General features: G+C 35.3%; 1 protein-coding gene across 2 annotated transcripts in view; it reads right to left on the reverse strand.

Annotated features, from left to right (window-relative positions):
• FRS2 (fibroblast growth factor receptor substrate 2) overlaps positions 1-27,131 on the reverse strand; it is an 89,924-nt gene that overhangs the window by 37,644 nt on the left and 25,149 nt on the right. For both annotated transcript variants that reach the window (XM_045553386.1, XM_045553387.1), the window contains exons 2-3: positions 6,382-6,477; positions 5,444-5,486 (exon numbers count right to left, since the gene is read on the reverse strand). The gene's annotated coding sequence lies outside the window, so the exon portion shown is untranslated. The remainder of the gene's footprint in view (positions 1-5,443; positions 5,487-6,381; positions 6,478-27,131) is intronic.

The raw sequence follows: 27,131 nt of genomic DNA on the forward strand, positions 1-27,131 counted from the left end.
TTACTTGTAGGATATGCCAGGACCTATCTTTGGATGCTTCAAGAAAGAAGCACTCAATGCATTAAGATAAGATCTCCCTTGAAAAGAGAACTTTTTTTAAAAAGGGAAGAAATACACTAAGTAGACAACATCTTTTTAGGACTTTCCAAATAATTCTGAAATTAAAGTGCCAGAGAAATACACAATTACAAGAAACACATCATTTACTTAAGGAACTATTAACATTGTATGTATGACTGAACAGTATGAATTAGAAAGACAATACTTATCCCAAGATATATAGTTTTCTAAAAAAACAGTGAAAGTATGTGTCCATAAAGCAAAATAAACTCATTCCCATTTCATCTACCATCAAAGCAAGCTCCCCCCTTAACCCCCCCCCCCACACACACACAAGGTAGACATTTTTCATCTGAACTGTAAGCCTGGTTCACATGAAAATAAATTATTTTAACCACACACAAGCTCCACTGCTTGTAGTTTCTACATGCTGCCCACACAGCACTTTGTGAGCATGTGATTAGGAGAAATGATGCACAATCACACCACATTCCTTCCCTCGGCTCACACATCAAGAACTTGCCCTCTCAGCTGCATTCTTCTCCAAACAGCCATAGTTACCTTAGCAACCCTATGCTCCTAATATGGACAGCTGGTGCATTTAAAGTCAGTCCTTCTTGGCAGGGAAAATGCTTGTTCTTCAAATTGGGGGAGAGAGGAGAGGTTTTCCTTTCAATACACATTACAGGGGTTGATTTAACTTGATCAGCACTTTTGTTCTGCGGCAGCAATTTGTGTTGAGTTTCCACCTATTCTAAATTTTTTTTTTAATCTAAAAGCAAGTAGCTGAAAAAATAAAATCAAGCCAGCTCACATGGAACTCTAAGAGGGGAACATGAAACAAAAAGGTACCTAAAGGATTGTCTTTTATAAAACTATAAACATACCCACATTTTTGTGGATAAAGTTCAACTTTAGTTAAATTGAACTGTAATACCTGAAGCCTTAACATAGAATAAGAAATCAAAGTCAAAAGACCTGTGTCTTTTTAATATTAATATTATAGCCTAATTTTGAACAACAAAAACACTGCTAAATTTCAGAGTCCCATAACTCCAAGGTATTAAATAGACTATCAGTCTGCATTCCTTTATTCTACCACATACATGTGAAATCTCTCACCATCTTTTCACAGGCTCAAATGTAAGCCAGGTATTGAAACCCAGTGGTTAGTTTATCTGAAGACCCTCCAGACCTAGAATGACCTAGAATAGCACTGGATTACTCAAAACCAATCTAGATCTCTGCTTATACCATTAGAGCTGGGTCTAAACCAAATTAAGCCTCTCAGAATAAAAGATACTGGTTTATAATCCAGTATACCTGATTTTTACACTATAAACAATTTGAGGGGAGGGATTACTATATTTTGAAATATGTGAGATCAAACTGCTTGTTTCATATCCACAAAAGAATTCTAATCTCCCATCTATCAAAACCAGACACCTAACCTTTAAGGAAAGTAAACAGGCATGCTCAAAACTAAAAATACCTAAGTTTATAGCATTTGTTCTAAATTGTAAATATTTATTTAATACTTTTCTATATAACAAAAGTGGACCAAATCCATATAATTTAATAAATGTTCCTTTAGTGAATCTTAAGGTTAAATGAATATCACCTACATTATTCATTGCTTGTATTTTTGTGTATGTGTGTTTTTTAAACTTCTCAGGCTATGAGTTCTTCCTGGTTAGAACTTTCAAGTTAAGACTATCCTACTAATTACATCTTCTGTATAAGGTAAACTATCAGTTGGCAGAGTAGCAGTATAGATTAGTGAAAAGAACCTAAAGCCAATGCTACTACCAGTTTCCTAATTTGTAAACTGAGAATACTATCTGTTCTACTTACGCAGTGATGTGGTAACATATTAAAGTGAGAATAATGAAATTATTGTGCCATACAAAAGACTCAAAAATTACAGAAACTGGAGAAAGGGACTGTTACCTAATGTCTACTTCTCTGAATTATTATTTTTTAAAAAGGATGGGGGAAGTATTCAACAATGCATGGAATAACAAGTCAAATACCAATTTCAAGAGTTTCTAGTCTTCCCACCAAAGATCTTATAAATATTTGAGTGTTAATATACAAATAACTATTTCTTTCAAAAAGCCTCAGCCTTGGCTTAAATTTAGCGGACATATGAATTCCTTTCCTGCTATGGTTTGAATGTGTCCCTCCAAAATTTGGGTGTGGAAATTTAATGGCCAATGTGATAGTATTAAGAGGTGAGGACTTTAAGAGATGTTTAGGTCATGAGGGTTCATTCCTCATAAATAGGATTAAGGCCTTTATAAAAGAAGTTTCACTCAGTGTTAGTACTCACTTGCCATTCTACCTTCTACCATGTGTGGACACAGTATTCTTTCCCTCCAGAGGATGGAACCCTCATCAGACAACAAAACCTCCTAGCACCTTGATCTCAGACTTCTGAGCCTCCAGAAATGGGAGAAATAAATTTATGTTCTTTATAAATTACACAGTCTGTGGTATTTTGTTACAGCAGCACAAACAGACCAAGACACTTCCATTTTTCTATTCCACTACTGAATCAGTTCCACATTTCCTCCTAACCCCCAGAACTAAGTGCCCCTAAGATGCTCACCTTACACTTAAAGAAACTGCTTCCAACAAGGTACCTTTAACTCTTCCCACTGATGGGAGACCTTCCCAGATCAGAGGACTGCTGTCATTATCCCCTACTTAATGTCAGGGCCAAATCCATCCTTTCATAAGAGGCTCTCTGTCTCTCTTCTCTTCACTATTACTGGGAATACCATAACAATAGACTTATAGCTTCTAAAGTTCCCACTCTCTGATAATTTCTAGTGAGGGGATCAGACAGAAGATGCTCCTTCTGATACTGTACCACTATAGAGGAAATTGTGCTTCTGTACCCCGGATTTAGAATCCTACATTTGTATCGGTAATTATTCAGTTCTGACTCCATGTTAGATTCAGCAATGGGGATTCAAAGAACATGTTCTACTTCAAGGAAGTAGCAGGAGAAATAAGATGAATGTTCCAATATAATATAATATAGACATTAGTAAGTAATAGGTAACAGGAATGTTCTGTATTACTGGTATTATCTTTCAACTAGTAAGTTTTTGTGGACTAACACTGATACCTAAGCATTTTTAATACATTATTTCTAGAAGAAAAACACATGTTTTTCTTAGGTTCCATCATCCTTTTCTCTGACTGTTCCGACAAACTGTTAGATAGGCAGCCTTCTAAACAGATATTTGTATTTCTTTCTCTAACTCTAAACTTCCACAGCACCTAATTCACATTCTTTAACTTCAATTCTGATATAAAAAAACAAGCACAAATTGGCCTTTTCTTCAATGCCCATTTCAGTGTGCCTCACACATTTAAGGAATTTTACATTTAACAGCCTCATTTTCATAAACATCAACCTGGAGTACAAGGTACCATTTAGACAAAACAAACTGGATGAATGCTCGGCAACATGGCCAGATCTTGGGGGGAAAAAGGAGGAGGAGGACAATGGAGCAGAGTATAAGAATTAGATTTTATATTTATACATGTCAAATCCTTTTATTCTAAGGCTTGTTATGGTCAAGAAGAGTGTTTTATTCTCTGTAGGTTTCTTAAGTAATTATTAGCATGGTTTAGGGTAGCATATTCTCTTTTTCTATGCGTGTATTATCTTTTATATAAATTAAAATACAGGCACACAAAATAATAAAACCTTTTGTAGGACAAACAAAAGAATATACATCAAACACATTAAAAGGTCATTTATATAGGAAATGAATATAAAAGGGATAGAAGAAAGGTCCCTTAATAAACCAGTCGTGATAGGTATGACAGAAATTGAGGGATATATTAACACTTCTGTACTTGAGGTTAAAAACTGATTTGTCAGATGAAATCATCCTCTTTCCTAATAAATAATTAACCAAAAATTAAAACAAATCATGGTTAAATATAATACATAACATAAAATTACCATTTCAATCATTTTTTGAAACTGTACAACTATTTTTTTTAAGTTGTCACTGTCCTTTTGATACTTCTAATTATGTAGCAGGGAAATACTATATAAATGTGAATTAATCTTCCCTTGGTATTTTTTACTCTAAAAATAAAAAATTATGAAAGCTTCTGGGTACCTATACAAATAAATATATATCCTTTTATATTTTTAGTCTTTTTCGTAGGCAGGGCATTTAAAAAATAAATATATATCAAACACTTACAGGCAGTCCTAAGGGTACCAAACACTGTGATCCATTTATCAGTGTGTATCATACATTGTATTAACACAGAAGACTTAGATTTCATTTGCCAAGAGAACAGGGACAAAGACATAATAAATTCATTGAGATTAAATTTTTTGAAATTTCTGCTTTTGCTTTAGGCACTGTGGTCCAAAAAAGGAAGGATCTGGATTTCTCCTGGAGTACTGCTTCACTGCCTGTGAGCAGTGCCCTGGAAGATTAGGCAGTGTTACACCCAACTTTCAGGACCCCTTCTTTAACCTCCTAGAAGTATAGAAGAAAAAAATAAGGGAAAAAAGTTTTACAAGCAACTTGAAAAGAAAAAACCTTGGATGATTTGCTCTTCCCTTCTCCTCCTCAGCTAGTGGGTCCCTTTACTTTAATCCTTTATTTTCAGTGACAAGGATAAAAACTGACCCGATTATCTAAATCTACAACAGTTTCAAAAATAAGGTAAAAAGGTGTGTTTGAAAATGCATGTTCTCCTCAGGATATGAGATATTGAAAAGGAAAAATAAATAAGAAATAGAGTTATTGATCTGAATAATTCACTTTATAAGCATTTCCAGTTGACAGACTGAATTAATTAGTGATCACTACTACCTATCCCAAAAAGTTCCTGAGAAATTTTAACCAAAGTAACTCCTTAAAGCTGCCAAACAATTGATTTCAAGTAATCAACTCATTTGAACATTTCACCTTTCAGAAATCTAAATATAACAATATAAATTAATGATGACTCAAAATCCATTGTAAAGATGATCATTCAGGAATTTAAATATATATATAGTGGCACCTTTATATATATATTAATTTTTTGTTATCTACCTGGTAAGAAGCATTCTACTTTTAAAGTAAATATAGGCATTCAGATGGTAACATAGCTAAACAATCTCCTTTAATTTAAATCCCCTGAGATAGCTTCTATGAACTCCCTACTCCCTCAAGTCACTCACATAGTAAATTCTGAGGTAGTAAAAGAGTACCTAATAAATTTATGAGAATCTTGTAATAATCAACCAAAGATATGAAATAAACACATGGGAAAAGATTTTTTTAAAACTCAAGAGCAATTAAGCCTGTATTCAACTATTATTTGTTGTATTACTATATTAACAATTTCTTACCTTGTGGAATTCTCTTCTGAGAAAAACAGATAAAATTTTGTTCCTAAAAAAATTTCAGGTAGAAAGTTAAAATGTTAGTTTCAAAAGAGTCTCTTAAAAATAAAAAACTACAAAATGCTAACATGCGACATTCAAAATATTATGACATTTGATATTACCAAAGCTTAAGAGACAGGTCTCTAATAATAAAAGTACTTTTTATAAAAATACTTATAAAATTTATTACTTTTATTATTACAGAAATACTTATCATTCTACTAACTGAACATCAAATCATTTTTGCTAAGTACATAATGATGTGTGGCACATTTTCATATTCTAGAACACCAATAAATCAAGTGGGCTTCACTCTCTCCAAGACTTAATATTCTGAAGAATACTTTTTTTTTGGTGTAATTCACATAATCTAAAAATTCATTCCTTTAAACAGTGTTTTTTAACATATTCACAAAGTTTCACTCCCATCTAATTCCATAATATTTTTACCACCCCAATAAGAAATTCCATACTCAAAGAGTACATTTTTAATCCCAGGGAGAACATCTGAAACATATTTAATTTTAAAAGCTAGCCAGACACCGACTCTTTAAAACGTTATGATCAAAATTATGTTTTTAAAAAATAGATAGAACAATGATTGAAAGGAAAAAACAAACATCCAAAAATTATGAGTAGCTGTATTTCGATATTTGTGTTTGTGGCAATATAATGACTCTTTTCCATATATTTTCTCTACAGTTGTGATTCTATATTCTCTTTATGATTCTTAAAAAAAGGTGTATAGTACAAACATAGAGCTATATGCTAGAATTTGTACTACAAAGTAAAACCAAAAATAAAAGGTGACCTTTTTAAATGTCTACCATATTTTTTATTAAATGTTTTTCAAAGTAAATAAAATAACTATAAAGTTTTAAAAAAGATTTGGCCACACTTACTAATCTGGTTGAAACGCCACAGCTGCATCTTACTTTATGACAAATGGACTGTTTCATCACTTTTGAATCTGGGCATCTACTTCTTAATGGTCATTTCTGAAATAAAGGTGCAATTATCAAGAAAGTTATTCTTGAACATATTATAACAAAAAAACATAAAATCTTTAAGGACAATTACCTAAATTGTCGTGACCAGAGAGAACTATCAAACTACTTCTTGAGCAACCTTCTAATAAAAAACATTATTAACAGGGCTGAGGGTAGGGTGGAAGGGATAGAAGATAGGCTATTGTCCCACAGGACCAGACCTCATCAGTCCTCAATGCTTTCACTCAGCAGCACCCTGCAATTCCTAAGTGCCATTTACAGTCTGGGAAAAAAAGTAGAGATGGTAGTGGGCAAGGGGTGACTGGGAGGCATGAGAGAAAAGGGGAAGACATAGATGGGAAGTCCTTAACCTGCACATTTTGAATAATTTTTTTTTCTTTTTTTTGAGACAGAGTCTCCTCTGTCACCTGGGCTAGACTGCCATGGCGTCAGCCTAGCTCACAGCAACCTCAAACTCCTGGGCTCAAGCAATCCAACTGCCTCAGCCTCCCGAGTAGCTGGGACTATAGGCCTGCGCCACTACACCTGGCTAATTTTTTCTATTTTTAGTAGTTCCTGGCTAATTCTTTCTTTCTTTTTTTTAAGTAGAGACGGGGTCTCGCTCTTGCTCAGGCTGGTCTCGAACTCCTGAGCTCAAGCGATCCTCCCACCTTGACCTCCCAGAGTGCTACAATTACAGGCGTGAGCCACCGCGCCCAGCCCAGGACTTAGTTTTTTCATAAGTCATCTCATCAAAGAGATCTGCCCTAGCACCCTGGGCAGGACTAAAATATCTCGCTGTTTTCTTTATCTGGCAGAGAATATATAAGGAAAAATAAATTATAAATTTTGGAGACTATAATCTTCAAAAATATCAATTTTCAGACCTTTATGTCTAAACATCTACAGAGAATATACTATCCCTTTTACAAGATTCTTATGTTCCCAAATTCAAAGAATTAATGAAGATGTATCTACTGTAGTATGGTTTTTGAGGGGTTTTTTTGGGGGAGGGAGTTTGATTTTAAATCATCTATACCATAACTCTAGAAATAAGTGGTGGAAGATGTGAATTACATGAGTCCCATTAAAAAACACCACCTAGCAAAATAAATGACATTCCCTTTCTTCCTACTTCTTTAGGGATTTGTTTGGGATTACGTTATGAAGTTCCCAGTAATCTCAGGAAAAGTTTAGTTCAACATTATCCATTACCCTTTAGGTCCCATGCCCACCAGAAAAGAATCAAAAGAACTCACTAACTCTTAACATGACTAAACTAGCTATGACATGGTAGTATGTTTGAACTTAATTATTTTTTCCTTAAATAAACAAACTCCCTCTGGGCTAAGGCCTCCTCGGCCTTTTAAACATCCTACGGCTGGGCAAACTTCAGGTTCTTAAAAGAGATAGTCAAGGAACAGAGAAAACAGCAAGTATGACTCAGTGATCATCATTTAATAGTCCCTGAAGACCAAAACAAAGATACCAGTTCTGGCAACAGTTCTCTAGAATTGCCCCCAAACTGACTTCTCCACATACCTTTCATCTGAACATCTATTTTCACTTAGTTTAAGGTTCATAAAGCACTTATGTGCCTATCAGACCTTAGGTATAAAAATAAATCAAGATTACAATGAGAACAATTAGCAGGGGTTCCAAAAGATGCATGATGAAATTTAATGCTAAAATCTGCCTTGACTGGACGGGGGGTGGGGGAGTGGTGGAAAGAAGCCTTGAATATTTTGTGTAGAAATGCTCCCACTCATCTAGAAATCAGACTTTAGCAAGTTCAACTACTTGAACGACAACTAGTTAATATTAAAGTTACCTTTATTGAACAACTTCTATGTGCTACATATTTATATTAGCTCACTTAATTCTCAGAACTTCTCTATGGGAAAGGTATTAACAAAGCACATGACAGTTAAATAACTTATCCAAACCAGAGATAGCTCCAGGATTTCAAATCTCATTTTGTCTTTTTCACTATTATAATCTGCAATAACCTGGAATAAAATTATTGGTCACAAATCCTGCATTTGCCTCATAGGAGTAACATATAAACACAGGCTGCTCATTTAAAAAATCTGCTCTAAGCCAGGCATGGTGGTGCACAACTGTACTCCCAGCTACTAGGGAAGGCTGCGCCGGGAGGATTATTTGAGCCTAGGAGTTTGAGTCCAGCCTGGGCAACATAGCAAGACCACATCTCTAAAAATTAATTAATTTTTTAAAATTTTGCTCTATTCTTGCTTGCTTTAGACAAGAAGACAAAAGGGGAAGCCTGTGGCATTAAGGGATGGATCCAAAGAATATGCTACACTTAGATCTAAGAGAATTGAGCAAGCTAGTCACAGCACAGCACAGTAACTGGCTTTCCATTCTTAATGATTAATCTAAATCATCTCTAAATGACTGACCACATCCATACACTTAGAGAAGTCAGGGAAGAAATGTTAGGGTTTAATAGAGTTGATACATAGGTGTTTACTAAAAGTTTCTGTACTTTTCTGAATATATAAAATATTTTTCTCTCTTATCTCTCTTTATATATATTAATATATCTATACATATGTGAAAGCATTTTTAAAGCAATTTTTATAATTTATAATACAATTTTTAGCGTTATGATTCCTAATTTTCATTTTCTGAAAAATCCTTTCATGTGGAATACCTTAGTTCCTGACACTATCAGTTAACACTGATGGACTTTAGTTCTTCATACTTAACAGAATCTGATTTTTAATGTGTCATTAATTAGAAAATATTGTGTAGGAATATTTTCTTTCTAAATTGTAAACTGAATTATTACAGTACTATTAGATACAACTACTGCCTATCATACAGCAAAAGTAACCTATCTACTGTATTCTAAAATAATCAAGGTAATTCCTTAACTAGCAGGACACATTATGTGGCCTTGCTATACTAATGTCCTCAATTATTTGGAGAAAGTGAAAATTTCTTGGAACAAATTATTCCCATAACTAAAACACATGCTATTTAAACATAAATACAACTTACTGATTTACATAGAGGAAAAACTCAATAGATTGATTTAATATTCACAAAGGACTATATACAGATGCTAGTTTTCTAAATACTTGTGATGTGAGAATTTTCAGGAAAAATTCACATTAAAAAAAAAGCTCATACCACTTGGTTAAGTTTATGGTACCAAAAAAAACAAAAACAAAAAACCTCCCTCACAGTCTCAGTTCATTGCACATTGATGGTTAAGAATCATGAAGGGTTTTGCAACAATCTGGATGGAAGTGGAGACCATTCTCCTAAGTGAAGTAACACAAAAATGGAAAAACAAAACAACACATATACTCACTATTATATTGGAACTAACCAATGAGCACACGTGTGCACACAGGGAAGTAAAACTCAGTGGAAATCAATCAGCGGGGATGGGGGTGGAGAGGTGGGACAAAAATCCACCTAATGGGTACAATGAACACTATGTGGATGACGGGCACACCTATAGCCAGGACTCAAGCATTACAAAAGTGATCTATGTAACCTAAAACTTTTGTACCCCCTTAATATTTTGAAATAAAAAAGAATGACAAAGGCAAGGAACAGGGAGAAAAGAGAGGATATACACTCTCTTGAGACATCAATTATAATATATATTTTTCAAAATCATAGGATTTCAGTGTTTCTCAGCAACCAAACATTTTGTGTGCAGATCTATAATTAAGACTACATAGGCCGGGTGCAGTGGCTCACGCCTGTAATCCTAACACTCTGGGAAGCCTAGGCTGGAGGATTGCTTGAGCTCAGGAGTTCGAGACCAGCCTGAGCAAGAGCGAGAACCTGTCTCTACGAAAAACAGAAAAATTAGCTGGGCGTGGTGATGTGCGCCCGTAGTACCAGTTACTCAGGGAGGCTGAGGCAAGTCCATCACTAGAGCCCAGGAGTTTGAAGTTGTAGTGAGCTATGATGACCCCACTGCACTCTGCCAAGGGCAACAGAGTAAGATTCTGTATCAAAAAAAAAAAAAACAACAACAACAAAGACTACATAAAGAAAATGGATGGTCTGTATGTTTTTTTGTTTTGTTTTTTTAATAAGCCAACAGACCAAAAAAGGTCTGTATGGTTTTGAAATCAATGTTGCGGGTATCACCCACAACATTGATTTCAATATTTGCTTTGTTTTGCTTTGCATTTTAAGGAGCTGGAAGTGCACAGCATACAGAGTATGCATTATTTCTTGAAACTTTACCATATACACAAACTCTCTCTTTTTCTTTTTTAACAGAGCCTGGGAGGGGAGGGGGAGCAGAGAAACGGGCCCAGACTCCTCCAGGCCTATATACACAATCTCTCTATAACCAGTGTGTATCTATCTCATCTTTCTCTCCTTCCCTTCCTTCCTCTTGCATACACTCATACACAGTATGAACTACTGTCATTTAAATATTTGTGTTTTGTATAAAAACATGCCATTCACATTCTAGGCCATGATATGAAAATGTATTTTTTAGTAAAACAAAACATTACATCTTAACTGTGATTCTACTAAGAACAACAAGGTAAAAACTTCCAGAGTGAGTTTTCTTTATTTCTTCAACATTATGTACAAAAGACATATACAAATCTAAACATCATCAGAGTCTGCGGCTTTATTGTTTTTCAAGAATTTTCATACAATACACCAAATATTCATTATGAAGAGCACCTTGGTATTAAAGCAAGTTTGCCTTTGATACCATCCCAGGGGGTTGACTTACTTGAATACCGAAACACCTCAGTTTTTTGATAGCCTCTTCTTGAAGATGCCATCTTCATATGTGACACTGTCACCTCACTGCATTAACTTCCTCAGAAGCGGAAGGAATTTTTATGAAGCACTCCTCAGACCCTTTATTTTGCTGTGGTCCCCAACCACCAGGCCATGTACAGGTGTGCAGCCTGTTAGAGACCAGGCTGCAGAGCTCCACTCCCCACCCCACATCTGTGTCTTCTGTGCAAGTTAGGAAGAGCTGGGGGGCCGCACAGCAGGAGGTGAGCGGTGGGCCAGCCAGGGAAGCTCCATCTGTATTTACAGCCCCATCACTCACATCACCGCCTGAGCTCCGCCTCCTCCCCAACTCGTCTGGAAAAATTGTCTTCCATGAAACCGCTCCCTAGTGCTAAAAAGGTTAGAGACTGCTGTTCTAGAGGATAATCTATAACTTCAAAACTAGAAGCCAAGCAAAAAAAACGATTTTTTTTTCAAAATCCCTCCTTAAAAAACACCATCTTCATTCTTTAGTAGTTCTGGTAGGCTCTAAATATTTTTCAGCAATGTATAGGAATATAGAGATAATTTTTCCCCACAACCAAACAGTAATTTCTCATGGTAGGAACTGTACAAAGGACAATGAAAGAAGGACCAATGTCTTCAACCAGTTTCCAGCAAACTGAGAAACAGAATTCATGTCTCATGAGAAGGCCTTCAATAAATCCATATCCCAAAACACTCAAGACAAGATATACCTATTTTCTCTGAACTATTGCTGTTAAATATTTTCTCTCCTGAAATCTACAAAGATAATTCAAACAAATTCAATCATCCTCCCTAACATGTGCCCCCTTCCTTATACATCAAGAACTTTCTGAATATTCTATGTTTAAATGCAATGTAGAAAAAAGGCTAAGAAGACAAACAAGACAAACCTCACACATTTGCCATATTAGAAATAAAAGAACAGATATTGAGAGTGGGGAGAAAACCTGTGAAATCATTTTAGATTTTACTGATATAAAGAAATTGAAGTAGCTTATGAGCAAGGAAAGAATCGAAGTTCACATTATAAATGGTATTTTCCCCCAGAATTACCAATTCCAACAAATCTATAATAGACATTTTACCTTAATACACATATAACATGATACATGAATCAGAACAGATTACAATACTGAAGAGTTTAAATGAATGCATGAATTCTGAGTGAGTGTATAAGTTAAGGGAAATTAGAAATGGCCCATGCACCCTTTAGGAATGGCAGAAATCCAGTAAGTAACCTATTTTCTCGGTGCAGCTCTTTTGGCCAGTCTAAGTTAGCTAGAACACTGTTCTGGCCCAGCATGGCATTTCATATATAGATGATTGATTCACCATTAGTTAATGCCCTGGAAAAATAAGAAAATGTATACAGGTATCCCTCATCTGAAATGCTTGTGACCAGAAGTGTTTCAGATTTCAGATTTTGGAATATATGCATATACATAATGAGATATATTGAGGATTGTATCTAGTCTCATATATGCCATAACATATAGACTGAAGGTAATTTTACACAATTTTACACATTTTTAATAATTATTTTTAATAATTTTGTGCATGAAACAAAGTTTATACACACTGACCCATCAAAAAGCCAAGGTAACACTATCTCAGCCACCCACATAGACAAACTGTAGTTGTTTGGCACCACCATCATTCTGTGCACAGAAAAGATATATTGCAGCTGGGTACAGTGGCTTGCACCTTAGTCTTAGCTACTTGGGAGACTGAGGCAGGAGGATCACTTGAGGCCAGGAGACTGGCCTGGGCGATATAGTGAGATCCCTACCTCAAAAAAAAAAAAAAAGAAAAGAAAAGAAAAGAAAAGAAAGATATATTGTATATATTACAGCTGAAAGGGGTTGGGAGAGTCTTTTTTCCCATGGGGACACTGAATCAACTGTGTGTTATGTGTCTGCATTTTGACCGCAGCCCATGTATGAGGTCAGGTATGGAATTTCCTACCATGGCATCATGCTGGTGCTCAAAAACTTTCAAATTTTGGAGCATGTCGGATTTCAGATTTTTGGATTAGGGATGCTAAACCTGTACATGCCAACACCCTGTGTTCCACCTAGTAGCTCAATAAAAGAACTACTGCTCATTTGAGGCCTGCTGGTTCACTAAAACCGTGTGTACAAGAGGCATAAATCTCAAAGTAAAATAGTGGGATACAAGAGTACATATATAACATCAACTGCATTTATGCAAAAATCCATTTTATACAGCTTGCATTGGACCAAAAGCAAAAAATTCATGAAGAAATAACAGTTCTCAGTGTAATGTTATTAAAATTTATATACTAGGAAAGATCAGATGGGGGTAAGGACAAAAAGAATAGTATACTCAATACTGAAAATTTAATATTAAAGAGAACAAAAATCACTTTTAATTTCATGAACATTTCTCTTACATCAAGCATTTCTCTAGCACCCAGCCCTCATTTACAGTCTACAAGAGTGTGTGTGTGGAAGGGCACTCCATCTACTCACTTTTATAAAAATTATAGCTGCCCATTTAGTCCCAGAGGCACAAGTGAATAAAAACATTATTATAAAGTGCTATTTTGGAAGCACAGAAAAATCTGCAGGACAGACTTCTACTAAAAGAATAATTAACAAGAGATGTGGTTTATGAAGAAATACTCTAGCTTAGTTGACATCATAGAAACTATAGGGGTTTGTCTTTATGATTTTCTCCCCAAACCAAGTTGGATACTTCCCAAGTTAAATAACAGCTCTTGTTTATTACTCCTAGATATTACACATTTTTTTTTAGATTCAAACTAGAGACATATAAGTCAATTTAAAATGCAAACTGGTAGACAGGCTTAAAACTTACTGTTTAGGGAAAGCACTGATTCAAGCTTCAAAAAAAAGAAGACTTCAACGACTTTCCTAAAGCAGAAGGGGAGAGAGTTTGTTTTTCAACCTACCATTATAAGAAACAAAAAATGTAAAAAATGCTGCTTGAAGGATAACATATGTATGTTTGTCCCTTTTTTTCCATACGTATTGTCCGTCCTTCCTCTCCAGTTATGTGGATGTGGGTGTGTATGTGATGTTTCTCCCTTTCTCCTTCAGTCTTAGACACTCTATCTCCCCTGTCCTTCATGTCAGCCTGTCTCTCCTATACTCAGTTTCCAAGCACTAATATTCAGAAAGAAAGCATTTTGTAAGGCTGCAGCCTGTGGCAAAGTGAATTACAAAAATAGTCACAAAATGAGAAAAAGAATCAGAAATTATTCAATCATCAGTTGAAAACAGATAAAATTAAAGCAAATTAAAGCCATAAACTTTCAATTTTCTTTAAAAATGCCGAGACATGGAAAGGACACAACAAAAAAAGAAAATTATAGACCAATATCCCTTAGGAATATAGAAGCAAAACTCTTCAACAAAATACTAGCAAACCGAATTCAACAGCACATCAAAAAAAAAAAAATAATACACTATGACCAAGTGGGCTTCATCCCAGGTATGCAACAAAATTAATAAATGTGATTCATCACATAAACAGAAACAAACACAAAAACCACATGATCATCTCAATAGATGCAGAAAAAACATTCAACAAAATCCAGCACCCTTTCATGATAAAAATCCTCAACAAACTAGGCATAGAAGGAACACCTCAAAATTATAAAAGCCATATATGACAAATTCATAGCTAATATCATACTGAAAGGGGAAAAGCTGAAAGCATTCTCCCTAAGAACTGGAACAAGACAATGGTGCCTACTGTCACCACTTGTGTTCAACATAGTTCTGGAAGTGTTAGCCAGAGCAATCAGGCAAGAGAAAGAAATAAAGGGTATCCAAATCGGGAAAGAGGAGGTCAAACTATCACTTTTGCTGACAATATGATCATATATCTAGAAAATCCCAAAGACTCTGACAATAAACTCCTGGAATTGATAAATAAATTCAAATGGCCAACACGTATGAAAAAATGCTCAACATCACTAATCAACAGGGAAATGCAAATTGAAACCATAATGAGATATCACCTTACCACTGTCAGACTGGCTATTATTAAAAAGTCAAAAAACAAAAGATGCTGGCATGGATGAAAAGAGAAAGGAATGCTTATACACTGTTGGTGGGACTGTAAATTACTACAATCTCTACGGAAAACAGTATGGAAGATTCCTCAAAGAAATAAATATAGACTTGCCGTTCAACCCACTACTGGGTATCTACACAAAGGAAAAGAAGTCATTTTATAAAAAAGACACATGCAATCGAATGTTTAACTGCAGTGCAATGCACAATCGCAAAGATGTAGAATCAACCTAAGTGCTCATCAATACCTGAGTGGATTAACAAAACGTGGTGTATATATACACCATGGAGTACTACTCAGCCATAAAAAGAAATGAATTAATATACTTTGCAGCAGTTTGGATGGAACTAGAGACCATTATCCCAAGTGAAGTATCTCAGGAAAGAAAAACCAAATATTACACGTACTTTCTAATAATTTGGAACTAATTGATGGGCACACATGGCCACAGAGAGAAGTAAAAGTCGCTGGAAATCAAGCAGAGGGGAGGAGAGGATGGGTTAAAAACCTATCTAACTGGTACAATGAACACAATTCGGGTGACAGGCACACTAATAGTCCTGGCTTAAGCATTGTAAAAGTTATCCATGTAACAAAAATATTTATACCCCCTTAATATTTTGAAATAATAAACTATCAACAGGAAAGAAATAAAAATAAATGCCTAAACACATAAACACACCATACACAAGATCTTGATAAACTTACCGGACTCCAATAGATTCCTTTACAGAATTCTGAGCTAATATATTCAGGGGAAAAAACATTAAATTAGTAGGCTTAATACAGCAGTTATGAGGCTTCGGAGTCATAGCTCAGAGTTTATATCCCAACTCTGCTATGACGAACCATATGATCGTGAGAGATTACTTTCTCTTGGCCTATTTTTTTCATCTCTAAAATGAAACCAGTTAGTTTGTTATGAGGATGACACAGATATTATTGTAAAAACATTCAGCATAGTGTCTGGCACATAGTGAAGGCTCAACAAATATTATAGCCAAAGCATCAGGTACATTGAACATCTATCACTCTTTTTGTGTGCTTAAACTTCCCCTGTCTTATGATTTCAGAAGGTTAAACACTTTCCCACATCTCCTATACATCTAGAACATGTGCTTAGCCAAATACACATGTGCAGCCCAGACTAGGAATGGTAAACTAGAGAGCAGGAGAAGCAGAGAGCAGAGGAAACTCATTTTCACACTAACGGTGGAGCAATTTCAGCAAGGTCAAGTTTGGGGCAGAGGTGGCAGTATTTAGAGTCATCCAGAGCCAGCAGTGTCGCTGGGGCAGGCTGTGGCGTCTGTCTGTCTGTCTCTAGATGGTACTGGCATCCTCATGGGAATCATTGTGCAATGTGATTTGGGGCATTGTTTCTGGCTGCTTAGCCCTGAATCTGATTCTCTAACCTTCTCAACAATTTGATGAGCCACTGAGCTCCACCCAATATTCTCTTAAAATATATATTTGAATTGATTTTTACTATCTCCAAGAATTCTGACTGACATACCAGGTAGGGGCAACATTCATTCTCACCTGCCCCAACCCCAAGGAGGAAAAAAAAAGGGACAATTTTCAATCTCCCCAAAAAACACAAAAAGTATTGTTCATTTTCAACCATTGGATTAATCCTGGGAAGTCTTAGAAACTTTACTTTTATAAATTATGCATAATCATTTCCCTAATTTAGAAAGTGAGAAATATCTAGGCAATTTTAGATTCATTTCAAAGGAACACTGTCAAGGAGAAGCAGTGACACAGGAAAATAACTACATGCAGGGAGTAGCTCTTACTGAGTTAACAAATTATTCCAGCAAGGCTGAAACCAACTTACATACTCTCTCAACAGCTTTCTTCCCAGCAGGGGATTTTCACTTGAGAGTCTAGAACCAAGGGAGCTCCCCCCAAGAGTCATTTTAAGGTAAAAAATTTTTAAATTCTTCCAAAAGGCCATATATACTCCTCTTTTGTTTTAACTAATAACTCGGTGAAACATCTAAACAGCAAAACTATTCAATTCTCTGTTAAAACAGTGCATAATAAACCAGTGCCTGATTGTCACAGGCTGATACACCTCTTCTTCCTCTGCCAGATTTCTCTGCAGGTCTATCTTATAGTTCAGTAATGCTTTTTCCAGTGTCTAGAATACTAAAGCTCAAATCTGTTAATTTTATTACTTGTCAGTATAAATGTGGTATACGGTTTACGGGGAGGGTAAACTGGGGGACTAAATTTGGGGTTTTTTGAGAGTTTCGAGCCAATTACCATACAGAGTTGAAACCATGTTTTAATAAATAAATAAACAATCTGAGTAAAATCAAGTACAGCTTTTTTTAAAAAGAAAGTTATAGTCTTTTCAGAATAAAATTTAGAAAATAAGAAGCAAGCATTTGGAAATGTATATTAGTATTTAATCTACATCCCATGTAATAAAAAGTCACAGAAAAAATTTGGTAGAGATTGGAGGGATGGGAAGTCATATAATTTTAAGGTTCATGACAAATCACGCATCAGAGCTATGTTATATAGCACAGAAGCAGCTGAGGCCTTGAGAGTTAAGCAACTTAACCAAGGAAATCTATATTCTGATTCCAAGCTAAGTGATGACATAAAAAGATCTTCAATTCCTTAATAACTTCTTGCTTCTTTCTAGAAAGAGAAAAGTTGGTAACTTTTGTGAATCAGGCTGTAACTACTTTGTAACTAACTTGTAACTAACCTATCATCCGTCAGCTGCAAGGTACTCTGGTGAGTCACTACCTCAGACCTTAATTCCTTAACAGATTTCACTGGCATACCGCTGGGGTGGGCATCCAGTTTTTTGAAAATGTGCTAAGCCAGAAAGGCCCCAGTCCATGCAGCTGTGGCAGACTTACAGTTCTGTGGTTTCATGTTAGTTACCTTATAGTTATTGTGTTAATTAGTGTCACTTAATGTATGTTACCAAAAATAAATATATCTACCCCCAGACTAGATGTACTATTTTTTGTATAACTGGATTTCCTAATACTGATATTTGTCATCCCCAAAGAAAGTGTTTTGTTTTTTTAAAAAAGAAAGTATACGTGGAAATAAAGTCAGATGGAAAATTCACAAAAACAACACCAACAAAAAAGACATCTTCATCTTGCCCTTCAAATAAGTTGAAATAAAGTATACCATATGGCATTATTTCTGGATTTAAAATGACAAAAAATACTAAATCTAAGGCAGGGGATTTTAAAACCCAATTGTTTGTATTCCTTTTAATATAAAGTTTTGATTTATGATAATTTATAAATACCCTAGACTTAGTGATGTAGAAAATGTCATGAAGAAAGGTAAAAGCTTTTTATAGTGTCAAGAAGTTCACTTCTATGTAATACCTAGGATATGTTATACAGTAAAACCATTTTTGTGTAAGTGCTAACGGCTATTTCATTAACCATGAAGTACAGTATGTATATTGGTTGTTATTCACTGCATACCCTCAGAACATATACCTAAACACCATGAATTTAATATTATGCCAATTAACCCCCCAAAATTTTTTTCTGCTCACAATCCACCCACCTTATAAAAGGACCATGTCCCTTAGGAAAAAGTTCTTTTGCATTTGCTTACCTTATATTAAACATAGCAGGAGCTTTCTATTCAGGGGAATAAGAGGAGAAAGTTCACGCAAAATTAAACTCTTCTTAAATAAGACATGTCCAAGTCAGCCTTACAAACTAGCTATATTTGTGTTTTATGAGAAGCCTAGAAGAAACAGTGCTAAAAAGGACCTAAGGCTAGCTCTGAATTACTACCCTGTTATGAAGAGTAATTTATGCTATGAAATAACAACAGTAAAAGCCAAAATCCTTAAAAAACAAAATGGAGCTAACAGACTCCTATCAAAATAAGGTTCAAGAACAAAAAGTACATGAAACCCAAAAGAGAACAAGGAGAGAGGATGTATATAAAGAGACAAAAGAAAGTTTATAGCAATGACAGCAAACCCAAGATACATTTCTCCTCATTCAAAACTGGCAGACATGGATAAAGGGTGACAGCTCTGTGGAGTCTGGAAAAGGCCTAAAAACCTCTAGATGGCTATTACAAAGTAATGGGAGTTGTCAGATCAAATAAAATACTGACCCTGGTTTAGACTGTCTGGATTAATATTGTGCAGAAAATTCATTAAAGAGAGGACATGAGGAAAAATAGTAGCAATAAAAACGGCAAATATTTACTGAGTTATTTTTTTTTAAGTTACGTACATTATCTTCACGATTCAAAACGAACTTCATAGCGTTTATGTTCATGTTGTATATGAAAAAAACCAAACTGAGATTTACAGGATTTTAAACAACCAACTCGCCAAAGTCGTACATGTAAAAAGTGATGCCTGGGCGCCATAGCTCACGCCTGTAACGCTAGCACTGTGGAAGGCTGCAGGAGGATCACTTGAGCCCAGAAGTTCGAGACCAGTCTGGGCAACAGCGAGACCCTATCTCTATTTTAAAAAAGAAAATTAAAAAACAAAAATTTTTTTTTTAAGTGGTGAAACTGGGGCTCTAATCCAGATCCTTTGTAATGGATCATGGAATTCTTTTTTTTCCTCCACTTTTTAATCAGAAACCATGGATCATGGAATTCAACAACTAACTTAACCCTCTACTCATCTCCATGTAAATCCATCAGTTCAGAATTTTTAAGATAAAATTTTAATAAGTAATATCATGTTTTTCTAATTGAAACTCTGAAAATATAATGGATGTACTAAAACCGATACCTTTTTATTGCTTTTATTGTTAGTGGTTTGAACACCTTGTACATAAATTTCTGTGCATATTTCTATTCCATTTATAAAACCTTACAAATGGAATTCTGGGGCCAAGAGTATATATACATTCTGCTAGAACATCTAATTTTAATATTACTGAAATGATGAAGAGATAATGGTCCCTTGAGGAAAACAATTGTCTCATTCTCCCTTGTATCTGAAATGTCTAGGCACATGAACAAGTACTCATTAACTGCTGAATGAATGAAGGAGGTTTCCCTTCCCTTAGCACACAAATCTCTGAAGGAAGAATGACATAGAGCAGGTTCCCAAATGAGAAGATATCATGCCAAATACCAAACTTATTGATGGGCTGCATAAAACCCTTCTTAAGGAGAGAAAAGCATGAATATTGACACTGCCATTCAATATATTTCCACATGTTTAAAAGAATTTGGATATCTTATATTTAAAGAGTACAGTATTTTAGTAGGTATGTAACACTGAAAACAGTACTTCTCCCACTTTATTATCTAAATGCCATAATCCATTATTGTCCATGGAGAAAATTTCAGAACGTGTTCATATACACAGAGCTTCAAAGTGCTAAATATTTTAAAACTAGCTAGATTTGTCATCTTACTTTGATTTTCATTCATGGGTTCTAATGCTATTATAGCAGGCAGTGGTCGCCATAAAGATGAAAAACAGATTCAGTACAAGAAAATATGTAGGGCATTGAGCTAGCACTTTAGATGTATTCATTTAATATTTACACCACTATGGTAGATATTATTATTATCTCTATTTTACAGGCAAATAAACTGAAGTACACAGAAATTGAGAAACTTATTTCTTTGAACCCAGAAACTGTGACCACTCTCCTAATAACTACATAGTATTGACTCCCAGTAACTAGCAAAAGCATTTAGTAGTTTCTGGCATGGTTTTCAGTGGACATTAGTGATAAAAGGGCACAATGACAACATGTTTGCCAGAAAATAGGATGTTCAATCAATCCAGATGGATTATTTATTCTTTCAGTAAATATTTATTATCTATCATGGGCCAAGAACTGTATCAGAATATGGGAGTGTTCTCCAAACCTTGACAACACAGCCTAGCAAAGAAAGATACAGACAGATCATGTAATATAGATACCTAGATTTAATGTAGATAGAATACAATGGAATTATTCACAGGTGTCAAGACACAGAAGGAGTAATTAACTCTGTCCAGGGCACTTAGAAAAGTTGCACAGAAGAGGAAATACCTCAACTGCATCTTGAATAACAGACTCTTACAGAAATTTCTGGCTAATAGTCTCTCCCTCAAAATCACTCCCCACAGAAGGGCAAGGTTCTCACTGCTATGAGAGGGCTGCAGTAGAAGCACAGAATATGGCTTAGCATAGTGGTACCATCTGTGTTCTAGGGAGAGGGAGAAAGGGCTAGGGATTGCAATGGGTCTGAGAATTAAACCCATCAGCACAAAGGGGGCCAGTGATAAAGAAGGAGTCCATTTATCAAGCTTAATTTTATAACTAATACAGCTATAAAACTGCCTTTGGCATACCTGTAAATTTTTAACAAATTTTTAATAAAAGAAAGGTAAATTTTAAAACAACAAAGGAATGGGAGAGGGGAGTAAGTAGACCTTCAGCTAAGCATGATTGGCCTTAAGTTTTTCCTGAAACCTCACTTTAAAAAGCTAAAGAAGTTTTTAGAAGTATAAACTCCATAAGAATAAAGAGAATGGGGAAAGATACAACAGCAAATGAGAGATTTTATACAACCAGCTCCGTGGTTGAACCAAGAAGAAGCTCCAAAGCGCTTCCAAAAGCCAAACTTGCACCAAAAAAGGTCATGGTCACTGGTGGTCTGCTGCTGGTCTGATCCACCACAGCTTTCTGAATCCCACGAAATCATCACATCTGAGAAGTATGCTCAATGAGATACACCAAAAACTGCGACACCTGCAGCCAGCACGGGTCAACAGAAAGGGCCCAATTCTTCTCCACAACAACGCTTGACATAAAGTCACGTAACCAAGGCTTCAAAAGTTAAACAAATTAGGCTACGAAATTTTGCCTCATCCGCCATATTCACCTGGCCTGTTGCCAGCCAACTACCACTTCTTCAAGCATCTCAACAACTTTTTGCAGGGAAAATGCTTCCACAACCAGCAGGATGCAGAAAATGCTTTCCAAGAGTTCATGGAATCCCAAAGCATGTATTGTTACACTACAGGGATAGATAAACTTATTTCTCGTTGGCAAAAATGTGTTGATTGTAATGGGTCCTATTTTGATTAATAAAGATGTGATTGAGCCTAGTTATACTAATTTAAAATTCATGGTCCAAAACCGCAATTAGTCTTGCACCAACCTAATACCAACAACATTTTAGAAGCTAGAAAAGGAAGAGTGGTAACTAATCTATCAAGACCAAGAAAGCTGAAACCTAAACCTGACTGGGGAAAGCCATCAGGAAGCAAGCTGATAAAGCAGAATAATGGTTCCCAGGAGCTGGGACAGAGGGAAATGGGAAGTTATTGTTTAATAGGTAGAGAGTTCCAGTTTGGGATGACAAAAAACTTCTGGAGAAGGATAGTAGTCACAATTGCACAACAATGTTAATGTACTTCACTGAACCGTACACCTTTAAAATGGTTACAACGGCAAATTTTATGTTATTATATTTTACCAGAATTAAAAAAAAGAAGCACCAGCAAACTGACTCATGCTGGAGAGATTTGGGTATCTGAGGCTCGGTGAAGACAAAACACAGAGTGGGGCTGGAAACCAAATGACTAGTAAAAAGTTTATGTGTGGCCTCACCCATAAAACCAATCTTCTCCCTGTCCTTAATAAAAGTCTGGAGATGCACCTCTGGAGAGGGTGAACCAGAGACCCCAATCTTAGGAACACAAGTAACAAATGAAGCAAGATAAAATGCCTTACTGCAAAACAGGAGAATTATGTGAAATTCTGTTCAAGATGAGGAAAGCTGTCTCCAAGAAGAAAATGGAGCTGAGAGAATACTTGATGTGTCCAACCATATTGAAAGCTGTTTTAGATTTGTCAGAGAATTGCAGATGAATTAAATTGTGCCTATTGGCACAAATACAAAAAATTTTAAACTCGAACAATTATGTGGGAAAACAGTAAGTTGAACAAGAAAGGAAATGTAATCATAATAAATTTTGATTCAGCTGTGAAAAATATTTGCATAGTCATAATAATAAATAATAAATAATTTACTGTCCCAGAATCTGATATCCTGTAAAGAGAACATGAGAAAAGGGGAGTGTGTTATGTTCGCGGGCAGTAAAGTGATTAAGATAACTAATCACCATCTTTCTTAGAAGGAAGCCAGTAACCACTGTCCAAAATGAAAAAGCAACAAGAAGTAGAATAACTGATTTAGAAAAATGAAGACATGTATCAGAACAAATAGCTAAAAGAATTGAAACTGACTGCCTCTAAAGATTGGAAATTGGAGGTGAGGAGAAATGGAGAACTGCTGTTCTCATTAAGCCTTTTAACACAATTTGACTTTTTAAACTACGCATTTACAAATCACTTTAATTTAAAAATAAAAATTTAATTTAGAAGGGTAAAGCAGAAGGTTTAAAGGATCTAAAATTGTCTAAATTGAGTATACATTATTTTTTCCAACTATTGAGTTCTGTTAATTCTTAGAATTTCCAGTGATACAGAGGTCGATCATACTAAATGCCTTTCTTGTAGCACAATTCATTAACTGATACAGTATGCAATTCACTAGAGAAATACTTTGGGAATGTAGCAATTCTAAAGCCTAACTGTTAGAAACCACTCCTTAAATACAGTATTTATTTTTTCCCCAAGAATATATATTTGGATATATTTTATATAAAAGTTTCTATTATTTGCAACTCTTGGGTCAAATCCAAATTTTGACATTTTGAATGACTAGCATTTGTAAGCACCAATGATGGTAAATTTGAACTTTAAGTCTGAATGTCAAATGATACAAATGGACAAAACTGAAAGCCTACCTCATGGAAAAATATACAAAGTACTAAATATGCAAAAGAAAACAGGAAACAATCTTATCTGCAAGAATTGTAGCAACTTGCAACTTTTTAAGAGTCACATTCTTGTGGGCACAAATTCACCAACTAAATATAATCTAATTAACATATTTCTACACAGTCAAAACCAAGAACCTCACTCCAGAAAAAGAAAACAGTTCAAAGAATAAGATTAAAACTATGAGATTAAAACTACATCAGAATCTACTGAATGTTTAAAAAACTTAATGAAGTTCTTCTCATATAAAGATAAAAAGCTATGAGCCTTGGTTTGCTCTTCCAGCAGTAGTAACGGACTACAAGATTCTACAACATATAGTTGCTCAATTTCAGGTGTCAACTATAAAACAAATTTGCAAATAATTAAACTATTGCAAAGGCTCAGGAGCATTAAAATCATATTTGTTATATTATTTACATTACACATCCACATAATCAGACAGGAAACAGAGTCAGAGATACAGTAACCAAGGAAAGTCCCAAATATTTATCACTCAGTGCCCATTATGTGAGAGAACATGAGAGAGAAATGCACATGAAACAAGACTCCTTGCACAAGGATCTTGAAGTTTAACAGTGCAGGAAAGGAGGTAAGAAATGTGTATAGTAGGGCTGTGTCTTACTCTCTTTTCTGTTGCTTATAACAGAATACTTGAAACTGAGTAACTTTTAAGAAAGGAAATTTATTTCTTACAATTAAGGAGGCTAAGAAGTCCAGGGTTGAGTGGCTGTAGCTGGTGCGAGTATTCTTGCTGGTGGGGGTTCTCTGCTGAGCCCCAAGGTGGCAGAGGATATCACATGTGGAGGATCTCTATTCCTCTTCTTATAAAGCCACCAGTCCCACTCCTGTTGCAACCCATTAACCCACTAGGGCAGAGCCCTCATGACCCAATCACCTTTTAAAGGCCTTACCTCTCAATACTGCCACATTGGGAATTAAGTTTCAACATGAGTTTTGGAAGGGACAAACATTCAAACCATAGCAGGCTGCCAATATTAAGACATGAAAACAATTCATGAACAATACAAAACAGTGAAATGACTAAGAACTAAACTAAAAAATTATAAATTTAGAGAAGGGCAAGATAATAGAGGGCTTGAAAGTGGGCACCAAACTGGGTCTCAAAGAAGTATAAAAGCATTTCAAGAGGTAACAGAGATAAGGGAGAAAGATCACTGTCTCTCTCTAGATTTTGCTATATATTTAAATGTTTTACATAATGAAATATTTGGGGAAAATGTATGCAAATCAGAAAAGGAAGATTATCTGAAAAGAACTACCTAGAAAAATAAAGTAGTAAACAGAGAGAAAATTACCTACAACTTAAAAAAAAAAAAACCTGTTATCTTGTGTATCAATAAATGTTCACATTATTTTAATCAGCCTCATTCTATTACTTGAGAGAGAATAAAAGCAAAAGCACTACAATCCTATTTCCACAATGAGAAATTGACAAAAAGAGGTCACTTAACAGTTAGTGACAAAACTACATAAGGACAGCAGCTGAGATCTCCTAATTCCTAGTCCTGTAATATATCCATTATACAGTACTATACTATATAGTGCTAACATACTAAGTGTTTTACACTGGACTTGCTTTATTATCAAGCTCAATCTCTTATATCAAGCAAAAATTAGGATCCTATAGACATTATTAAAAAAGATTTTCATTTTTATAAGTATGCTATAATACACAACAGTCAACGGGTCTCACTTAATTAAGATCAAGAAACTTTTAAAACTAGAACCAGGGCCTTTTCAGTAACTAGAGATACGTTACTAATATCTCAATGTGTCCTCTAGCCAACAGGACATTCTAATGGTTAGAGGAAGACAGGGTGGTGCTCAGGTCAGAGTTAAAGTCATAGTTCTAAAGAACTTATACCCAGAACTTTTTCAGTGTTTTATCTAAATTATTTTGGCTGTAAATTAAGCTACATGAATAGGGATCCACTACTGAATGAACTGATCACAATTACTTAGTATACAGACGGGTATAACTCAGTTTCCTGCCTATGTTTTTATGTGTGTTTATATATGATTGGGAGAAGCTGAAGAAAGGAGTTTTGAAAGGAGTTTTGAACGGAGACACAAAAGACAATCTTCCACCCTCTAAAACGGCTGTGCCATAATACAAAAAGCAATATACCTGGAGAAGAGGACCAGAATCTTAATCCCAGCTCCGCTACTTCACTATTTATTAAATAGACCTCCTGCCCCTGGCATTTCAGCTTGCCATGTTCAGCCTCCAAAGGCACATCCAGTAAAGTACCTTAACTTAGCAGTCTTTGACGATGATAATGATGATGATGATAGAGGAGGAGGAGGAAGGGGAGGAAGAAGGAGGAGAAAGAGGAAGTAGTAGTTGTAGGAAGTATACTAGTACTAATAGTTGTACAAGTAGAAGTAGAGATGGTGGTAGTGGTGGTCGAGATGATAGTGGTAATAAGCCTACAACATGGAGAGGATCCTGTGATTCTGGTAAATGATCAAGGAAAAAACATATGGAATATTCTGTAAACTGTAATTTTAAATCATACTTATTTAACCAACACTTGTATAGTGTTCACTATCTATGCCAGCAACTGCTCTAAGTACCTTACAACTTATTTAACCCTTATAACAACTTTATGACATAGGTACCAATATCATCCCCATTTTATAGATGAAGAAACTGAGGAACACAGAGATTAAATTACTTACCTAAGTCCCACAGCTAAGTAAGCAACTGAACCAGGATTCAAACCCAGGTAGCCTGACACCTCAACCCACACTCTTAATCATTCCACTAAACAGCCATGTAGTTGTAGATGGATAATTATTTCCACTTACCTTTAGATATGTGATTTTTAGTATACATCATCCTGATTATGTCTTAGATTAATATTTAAAACAATATTATCTGAATCTGTTAACAGGAAGTAATTATATAGTAGATATCAAGAGCAAGTAAGAAACTCAGATCAGTGCTTTATCGATTATATT

This window comes from Lemur catta, chromosome 6, assembly GCF_020740605.2.
Source record: "Lemur catta isolate mLemCat1 chromosome 6, mLemCat1.pri, whole genome shotgun sequence".
Taxonomy (NCBI): domain Eukaryota; kingdom Metazoa; phylum Chordata; class Mammalia; order Primates; family Lemuridae; genus Lemur; species Lemur catta.